We start from the raw sequence: 9,454 nt of genomic DNA, 5'->3' as shown, positions 1-9,454 counted from the left end.
TGGGGCAAGCCCGCCCGGAGGCGTGGCCGTCGAGCAGGCAGGGTTTCCGGTCCTGCCGCTGGAGTGTGTGCGAGTGTTTACAGGGCAGCAGCGTTCCCCTCGGCTTCTGGCGCATTCCCAGTCGGTGTGTAGGAAGAGCGTGGAGGGAGTGCCAGCGTGGTCAACGTGGCCAGCACTCTCTGACCATGCTGTGCAGGCCGGTGCCCCTCAGAGCTCCTCTGCTGGGGGGGCAGGCCCCTCACCTTCGTGTCACGGGGAGCCAGACAGTTCTGCCAGCAGCCGTGAGCCAGTGTGATGGCGGAGCCAGTGGGTGGCCCAGAGGCTCCAGCCTGGAGGGGTCAGGGAGAGGCAGGGGCTTTGGAGCAGAGACGTGGGGCTGGCAGCCAGCTGGGCGGGCCCTGCGTCTCCAGCTTTGCAGATTGACTTTCTGGAAAGTTCCGTTGTGCTGTTGAGTTAAGGGAGGACGGGACGAGGAATCAGGGGGAAGAGTCTGTGGGGGGAAGCAGGCCGTGGTGACGTGCGGGGAGGGCTTCCCCCGGTCCCAGCATGTGGGCCCATCAGGAGAGGGGGAGGAGAAGGGGCCGTAGGCCTGGGCAAACTGCCCTGGGCACACATTCATGGTTAAGTGTCCAAAAACCCCACACTGGGCCGCCAGGTTGCACACTGGACAGAGCCGTGCGAGGTCCCTCCCGCGGGCTGCCCCAGTCCCTCACAAGCAGGGCCGAGGCCCGGCCACCCCACACCCACCGGCTGGCATCCGGTCCATCAGATAGCAGTGCCGGCGCTTGTGGACAGCTGCAAGTATCTTCACGTAGCCTCGGGAGAATGGTTAAAAAGTAATTACGCTAAATTTAGCCTGATTGTCATACAGAAATGAGCCACATGACTCACTGGTGATTTCTAGCCTGCACACGCTTAGCTTCCTGGTGTCACTGCTGGGGAGATAGCTGCCCACCAGCTGGAGCTTGGGCTTGCAGCCTCAGTCAGGGGGGCCTGCTGCCCTGTCGTCAAACCCAAAGTGGCAAAGGAGCTCACCAGGCTGCCGTCACACCCAGGCTGCCTTGGTGCCCAGACCATGGCCCCGGCCCATAGCTCCTGTGTGCCAACAGGGAGCAGGGCCCATGTGTTTGCCTGGCACTGGCCAGCCCTCTGCCCAGCCGGCGGCCCAGGGGAGCAGGACCCAAGGGTCTCAGGACCTGGCCTGGGTGGCCACACATGCTGCCGTCAGATGTCTCGGACGTTCAGGGAGCTCTGGGGGGGCCTAGGATGGGTCGGCTCATGCTGCAGAGACACCCCCAAGCCCAGGGCTGAGGGAGGCTGACTCCCACTCTTCTTACCGTCCACGTGGTCTGCAGGGGTTCTGCCCCACCCAGTGGCTCCCACCAGCTGGTGGAGCTCCCTCCAGGGCCGCCCCAGCCTGAGGCTCAGCGTGAGTGCCAGGGAGGACACCGCCAGGCCTGCACGTGGTGAACACACTGCGCGAGGCAACGGGCTCCGTCCCGTGTGGACAAAGATGTGTAAAGCACTGGTGTTTCTACTGACAAGACACCTGAGAACCACTGCGTTCAGTCGTTACAGCACAGGCTGGGCCTTCTGTGGGTGGTCGTCATGCTGGACGTGTAATAAAGTGCAGACCACAGCTTTCACTCATTGTTACATGTCCATCCCATTACATTTCTGTTCTTTACATTATTTCCACAAATCACTAATTATGTTGTTATATTCAAGCATTTCATTAAATTGATATCTAGTAATAGGATTGGTCTAAAATATTTTTAAGACTGTAATTGTATTAAAGTGTACAAAATTTTAATGCTTTTTCATAAAATATATAAATTAAAATATAAAAATAAAAAGCTGAAAGTATTTTTCAATGTTTCCAAAGAGCTGTCTTCTTGCAAGGTATTTAAAGGTACATATTAAAATTATAATATAATCGATAATCTGCAAAGTGGATTATATTTAACATAAGACGTAAATCAAAATTATTAAAATTAAGCTTTTGAAAACGTAGTGTTTTGAAAATGCAGTTAAATCTCACTGAGGCTTTAAAGGGATGGTTTGCAGTCTGAGTGTCCACGTGAAGTCACAGGGCGGGGGAGCCCGTCCACACCGACGTCTGTGGGATGTTTTGTCATGTGACATGTCCTGTGTGACAGCAGCTGCCTGCAATCACCAAGGACACAGCTGGTCCACGCTGTGCTTTGCTGCCAGGAGCCCACAGGTTACTTCACTTGGGTCCCCTCCACCTGCATGCTTCCTTCTGTCAGATCAGGCCTGTATCCTCCTCTGCAGCTGAATAAGATCTCAGGACACGGTCTGAGCATCCAGCTGCCCGGGGAGCTGGTGCCATGGGCTCCGCCCCCATTCTCAGTGAATTTTGTGTCTGTGACCTGCAGGCCTCTGAAGTGTGGGCCCAGGGAGGACCCACGCCTGGCGGGGCTGTGCAGAGATCTCATGCCTGCTCTTCTGGGATGCGGGTCACTTCACTCACAGCCCACTGGCCAGAATCTGTCACCCCCAGGCCCGGGGCCAAGGAAGGGTAGCCGCCCACGCCTGGGAGGATTGGGGAATGGAGGCTTCCCAGCGTGCATCTTGGATCAGGGTCCACCTGTCCAACCCTCCATCATCTGGTGCGTCTCCCTGCTCTTGAGAACTGAGAGCTCACCTGAGAATTGTGGTGTCTTCTGGGTAGGAACCTGCAGCCCGGATTTTGGTCAGTTGTATTTTTTTTTCAATTTGTTTCCTTTTAAATTTTGCAAATGCACATAATACGCATGACTGCAAACTGCCTGCATGTCCTCTTCTGCCAGGGAGTTGGACACGCGGGTCCCATGGACTGGCCCTGGGACAGCGTCCTGATGGCGGGGTGCCGTCCCTGGGAGCGGGGCAGGCCTGCCTGTGCCCATGGCCCCGCTGGCCCTCGGGAGCGGCTCCTCTATGTCTGCGGCTGTGAGGAAACGAAAAGTGATTTTGGGCTCAGTGAGCGCAGTGTTTGCAGCCTGCTGTACTGTCTGCCGGTCCTGCTTCTAGCGCCTCCCTGGGCTCAGTCCGCTGTGACGTGAGCCCCTCATTTGCTGGGGGTGTGCTGGCCTCACTTCTGCCAGGTGTGGGGACATCACCTGCCATGGGCCTCTTCGCACTAGCTGCCTGCCTGGCGTTTGGGGTTGGGTTGGGTTGGTTCTGATCACCCCGTGACGGGGTAAGGCTGCACACGTGCTGGGCTCACTGCTCCTCCAGGGTGGGTCCCTGGCTCTGCTCACTGCCAAGGCCACTGTCCCAGACACCCCTCAGTTGGGCTGTGGTCACCCAGAGGGAGTAGCCCTTTGGGAGCCCAGCTTCAGAGGGCGAGATCTATGAAACACCCCATCTCGGGAGCCCTGGGACCTATTTCTGTCCCACAAGCTCAGGCAGGCGGGGAATCCAAGCCCAAGTGCAGGTGCGGCCAGCGCCCCCGGGAGCCGTCTGGCCCTTGGGTGTAGCCGCCGCCTCCGTCTGGGCCTGCAGGCTCCTACTGCCCATGCGCTGTGGCTGCACTGGGGAAGGTGTTTTTCGTATCTCACCCACCAGTGTTCTCATTTCAGGGACTCTCAGGTGCCATCCCAATACCCAGACAGCCTGGCTGTCACAGTGTCCCCTGGCCATCCCTCCAAGTGTCCAAGTGACACTTCACAGTCTCCCTACTGTGCTCCCTTCCTCCAGCCCTGCCTTAACTGTGGGCTTCTGCCTGTGGCTTCATGTGCTGGACGTTTTATTTGTGAATGATTGGAGGCCTAGGGTAATGGTTTTAAGTTGCCTGTGCTGGGCGCCTGAGGGCACTAGCACTTGGGGGTCGTGATTTCTGGGCTACTGTGGCCGAGGAAAGACAGGGCGCAGGGTGTTGGGGGTGCCGGCAGCCCTGCTCTTGCTAGCCCTGCCCTTAGGGTCGACCTTCTGCGTCCGGCAGGAAGCAGGGGACTCCCAGGGTGCCCCAGGTGGGGTAGGCCCAGCCTCCTGTCCTCAGGCCTTGGGGGGCTCCCAGCTGCCTCCCCCAGGCTGGCGAATGCCCCCCGAGCAGTGGCTCCAACCCCAGGTCCTCTCTCGCTGTGTCGAGTCAGGGCCTCACACTGCTGATGCCATCCACGAGATCCGAGGGCCTTCCCAGCTGTGAACATCTACAGCCTGAGGTCCTCTGCACAGCGGCCCTGTTTCCATCTCGCTCCTGTGCCACGATCCCCGAACAGCCGCCCTGCAGGTCATGAGCCGACCTCTCTGAGACGCTGCAAGGGGGAAAAGCAGCAATTGAAACTAGCCAGAAGCCCTCTGAGGTCAGACTAGGCGCCTCCATCGAGGGCCTCACAGAGCGACCCGGGTGGGTTAGGACTTGGCTTGGGGACCAGACAGACTTGGGATTGGTCCTGGATCTGCCCGGAAGGACCTAGATAGAGCCTGGCGGGTAGGGGTGTGCGATCAACAACCGTCATTATTATTGTTGTTCCTTCGCTGCCCATGGTGCCCCCACCCCGACCCCCCGGAGTGGTCCCGGTACTGCCACAATAAAGACACTTTGTACTAAGGCGTGTCCCCAGTGCTGCCCTCCCCTAGATGACCACAGGGTGACAGGCCGGCCTGGGCAGGGCCGTGGAGCAGGCGCCTGGGCCCCTGAGCAGCATTGACGGTGAGGCGTGAGCGCCATGGGGAACTCTTCTCTCTGCTTTTCCGGGTGCGTAGACGTGTTGGGACGTGTCCCAGCCGCCTCATTAGCAATGGCACTGACAGCGTAGCTCCCGGTGCTTCACCCTCCAAGCCAGGAGTCACTCTCGGAACGCGTCCAGCTTCCTTCCCTCAGCCACCTGGAGATGTGATCAGCCACTGTCTGCTCCATCCTAGCTCCCCGTCAGCGCCACAGACCTGCCCCTGGCGCTCCTTCCCTGGGGGGAGGGGTGACTCAGCCTTGATCTCGTGGGCCCGTTGTCCTCACTGGTTAGCGGGCCACACACACATGCACATGCACGCACACACCCTACACTCTAACACACACATGTGCGCACCACCCACCACCCACAGGCACGCACACACACGTGTGCACACACCATACTCATACACACCACTTACACGCACACACACACGGGCACACCCCCACACCACTCACATGCACACACATGTGCGCACCACCCACCACCCACAGGCACGCACACACACGTGTGCTCACACCATACTCATACACACCACTTACACGCACACACACGTGTACACCCCACACCACCCACAGGCATGCACACACACGTGCACACACCATACTCACGCACACCACCTGCGTGCACATGCACATATACACCACCTCCATACACACACACGCACAGGGAGGGCTGGAGGGCGAGGCCTGCCCATGGGCCTTGTGGTCAACGTGTAGGGCTGGGCTCTTACTCTGCAGGCAGCAGGGCCATCGGAGGTTTCTTCAGACAGTCCCTCCTGTGGGGGGGGACCAAGTGGGTGGCAGGCTCAGGGCTCAGGGGTCTGCTGGAGGCTGCAGGGGCGGCTGGGCCCTGGGGGCCTGTGAAGATGGAGGTGGTGGGAGCTCTGGAGACAGACGCGTCAGCAGTTCAAAGGACAGGGAAGGGGATTGCGGCTGGCTGGCTGGAGCCACCAGGTGGGCAGCGGGGTGGTGCAGGGGGCCACAGGGACAGGCTGGGCCTGTGTGATCTGCATGACGCTGCAGGGACACGCATGCTGGTTTGGGCCAGTGCCCCTCGTTTTGGCCACGCCTTTCCACACTCTCCCCGTATAGTCAGGTGGACATGGGAGTGTGTGGCTCACATGTCAGCCACTAGATGTACCTCCTGGGATTTGAGCCCTGCGCCCAGGGTCCGGGGACAAACACACCAAGAGCATGTCCCTGTCTCGGGGTGGGTGTCCTGGCTCACTGTGAGTGAGGCCTCCCACCCAGGGCAGTCCACCAGGGGCTGCTTTGGTCCTCTGCAGCCCGAGGAGCCCAGTGCTGGCACCTCTGAAACGTTGACCCCAAGACGTGCATGACACACGTCACGAGCTCCAAGGAAAGTGGCCTGTTAGAGGCACAAATCCCAGTGAGTGAACATGCAGAATGTGTGAGTTTACTGCAAGCAAGGGCTGGGGCTCAACTGGGGACACTCCTGTTTTAGGAGTGATTAGCTGTGATTAGCCCTGAAGTGTTCCGGTGAGTTCTGTGGGTCCGTTCTCGGCATTGTGCATCCTTCCGTGTCCCAGGGCCTGATACCAGTGGGAAGAACGGCCCCAACACAGGTCGTTTGACCTCAGGCACAGCATTCGGTCACCTGCGCGCCTTGCACCCCCGGCCCCCCCTCCCGCTCCATGCCCTCACTCCCCACCCCCCCACCACGCTCCATGACTTGCTCGACTGTCTGGCAAATGCAATGTTCAAATCAACCTTTTACACAACTTCACCCAACCACGAGACACGGCACTGACCGTGCTCTAAAACCCACCCCAGCCCCAGCATAAGAAGCCAGCACGGCATGTGCTAAGTAGAGGTTCATTCTTTGCAGACTGAGCACGGAGAAAACGTGGCTCAGAGTCACAGCTGGTTCACCGTCAGAGTCCTAAGTGGAAACACACTGGCACCGCCAGCTCATCAGGAAAGCCTCGGGGGGTTCCTGCAGATGAGCTCAGACTGAAGTAGGTGTCCTTACGTGCAGCCCCGTGAAGACACAGACACATGGAGCAGCCAGGCGATGCCGGAGGCAGGGGTTGGGGTGATGCCCACACAAGCATCGTCGGGATCGCCAGGAGCTGGAAGAGGCAGACGGAGCCTCCCCGAGCCTGGGAAGGGCCGCCCTGCGGCTCCTGGGTCTGGGGCTTCGGGCCTCCAGGCCACGAGGGAGTGAATTTCTGTTCTTTTATGCCCCCAGTTTGTGTTCATTTGTTCCGGCTGCCCCAGGAAGCGAACACACCTGTCACCTCAGGTCTCGCATGGAAACACCAGCACCCCTCTCCTTGTGGGGCCCACCCTGTGGGATGGAGACTCCATGTATTCTGAGAGCACATGAGTCACCCGACTGAGGGGCGGGAAGCAGTCCCTGTTCCCCTCACGGTCAAGGATCCTGACTTCACCCTCAGTTCTGGCCTTGTTACCCATGAGCGGTGGTGGGTCAGGTGGGACAGTCCTCTGCCGGCTCCGTGTGCTGTGGGTCTTGGCTCAGGGCCAAATGCTGTGTGGTTTCCCTGCCTCCAGCAAACGGGCCAGAGCAGCGGGGTCCATGAATGGACATTTGCTCAGCCGGGCGGCAGGGCAGGGAGACGCCGTGCCCCTGCCGCCCCTGCCACAGGCAGGCCTGGTCTCAGAGACCATCACCTCGCTTCCTCCCACCCAGAGCGCCCCTTCAGCTGTACCCTAATGTCCCATCTTTCAGAGAACTTCAGTGGCAGCCGTCGGCTGGGCCTCGGCTCACTGCATGTGTCCCACAAAGAGCTCTGGGCACCCCCGTTCACGAGCATTCACCCTCCATTCTTAGGTGTTAACTTTTCCCCACTGAGAAATCAGAGAAGGAACCATAGGTCTGGCCCACCCAGGACCAAGGAGCCCACACAGCGCTGGTCATGAGTGGTCCAGGTAGCCCGTCCATGCAGGAGGTGGCTTTCTGGCCCGACGGTGTCCCCGGTAGCTCCTGAGACCCCAGGACCCTCCCCCAGTACTCGCTGGGAGCAGGGAGTGTCCTGGCTTTCGATAGAATGACACCCCATAGTGTGGCGCCCAGGGGCAGGCACTGGAGGGCTGGCTGTGGAACCGCAGGGGCCCATAGCGCCAAGTTTGGGGAGGTATGAGACTGAACATACGTCCTAAGGGCCTGGCTGGGGTCCTGCACTGACGTAAACAATGAATCCTGCTGAGGGGTGACGGAGGGTGGTTTTCCATGTGGGGACTTCATGGTGAAAGGGGTGAGTTTCAGACCTGCGCAGCGTCTGAGGGCATCCACTGGCCTTTACACTGACAGAACCCATTGTCGGCTGCTTCTCGTGATTACTGTCTCCTGGCCCTTGGACGGGGCTGGGCAAACACCCTCCCACAGTGGGCCCAGGTCTCTGCTTTGGACCAACTCAGAGAGGCGGGGCAGTGGCCACTGCGTGTGTTGTAGGAGCAGGAAACGGAAGCTCAGCAAAGCCCAGGGACTTGCCACCCTTCTCACTGGGGGTGCTGGGCCCCCGCCCAGAGCCCTGGCCTCAGGCAGAGAGCCACAGGCCGCAGTGGGGACGCCAGCTGCAGACCGAGCGGTGCTGCCCCTTTGATGAAATGCCCCTTCAGCCCCACAGCCACTCAGCGGAGGGGCCCTCGGGCCCCTGGGTTCACTCAGACCCGCAGCGCTAGCTCTGCTCAGCCACACGGAGCAGAGCTGAGCAGCTGCCTCCGGCGCCCGGGCGGGCAGCTCCTCTCCCAGATCTGCTCAGGACGGGACGCGATGGCCTCAGTGCTCGGGGGACACTTTGTCAGCCATGTGTCCGGCCGAGAAGACATGGCAGACAGGAGTGTGTCCACGTCCTGAGGACACATGTCGCATACCGTCCATGCACAGATGACTCTTACGGCAACACACCAAGTTGCTGAGGTCACCCTGACAGGCAGCAGGATTATGGGTAATTTTCACTTCCTTCTTTCTGGCAGCAGTATGTGATGAGGGTTCATCAGTGAACCTATTTTTACTTGCGTAATAAGGAAAACAAAGTTATTTTTAACAACACGTGTGTGTCTAAGTGAGGTAATTTGTTTGCGGGCTCTAATGGACTAGAACCATCGTGGACTACCACAAAAGCTTCCGGGCTGACAGCTCTCACATCTGTCAGCGTGGAGTAAAGCTGTAAATGCTCAGTGGCCTTTCTGTCACTGTTATTTTAACAAATTACACAAATAAGACGGGCACGTTCTCGCTGAACAACAGAAGCGTGTCACGGGCAGGGCAGGGCCTGTGCTAACTGTAATTTCAGAGTCCTGCCCGAGAAAAGTGCGGTGACTCGAATCACAGTTAGACCAGCACATTTCCTGAATTTGGCTCGAGTGAACGTGGTGCAGTGTGGAAGACTTGTGCTTAACTCGGGGTCCATGATGCTCCGTCTTCCACACCCCCACTCAGAGCTTCACTCAGTGAAGACGAATATTTACTTATCGAGTCACTGATTGTATTCCTGACACCGAAGAAAGGACTAAAACCATGATATCTTTTATGTATTGACTTTTATCTTAAATTAATAATGACTTAAACTGTCTCATCTATGATGAGGGTTTTCAGGGGCCGACTTGTATCCCCTATATTCATGTGTTGGGGTCCTAGCCTCCAGTACCTCAGAGTGTCCCTGGCTGTATTTGGATATGGGGTCTTTCAGGCGGCCCTAATCCTCAGGGACTGGGTCCTTAGAAGAGATCAGGACACTGACACACGGAAAGCCGGCCGCGTGAGGACGTGGAGAAGACGGTGTCTGCAGAGGC

The sequence above is a fragment of the Rhinolophus ferrumequinum genome, chromosome 2, assembly GCF_004115265.2.
Source record: "Rhinolophus ferrumequinum isolate MPI-CBG mRhiFer1 chromosome 2, mRhiFer1_v1.p, whole genome shotgun sequence".
In the NCBI taxonomy this organism is placed as follows: Eukaryota; Metazoa; Chordata; class Mammalia; order Chiroptera; family Rhinolophidae; genus Rhinolophus; species Rhinolophus ferrumequinum.
This window is presented reverse-complemented; position numbering follows the sequence as displayed.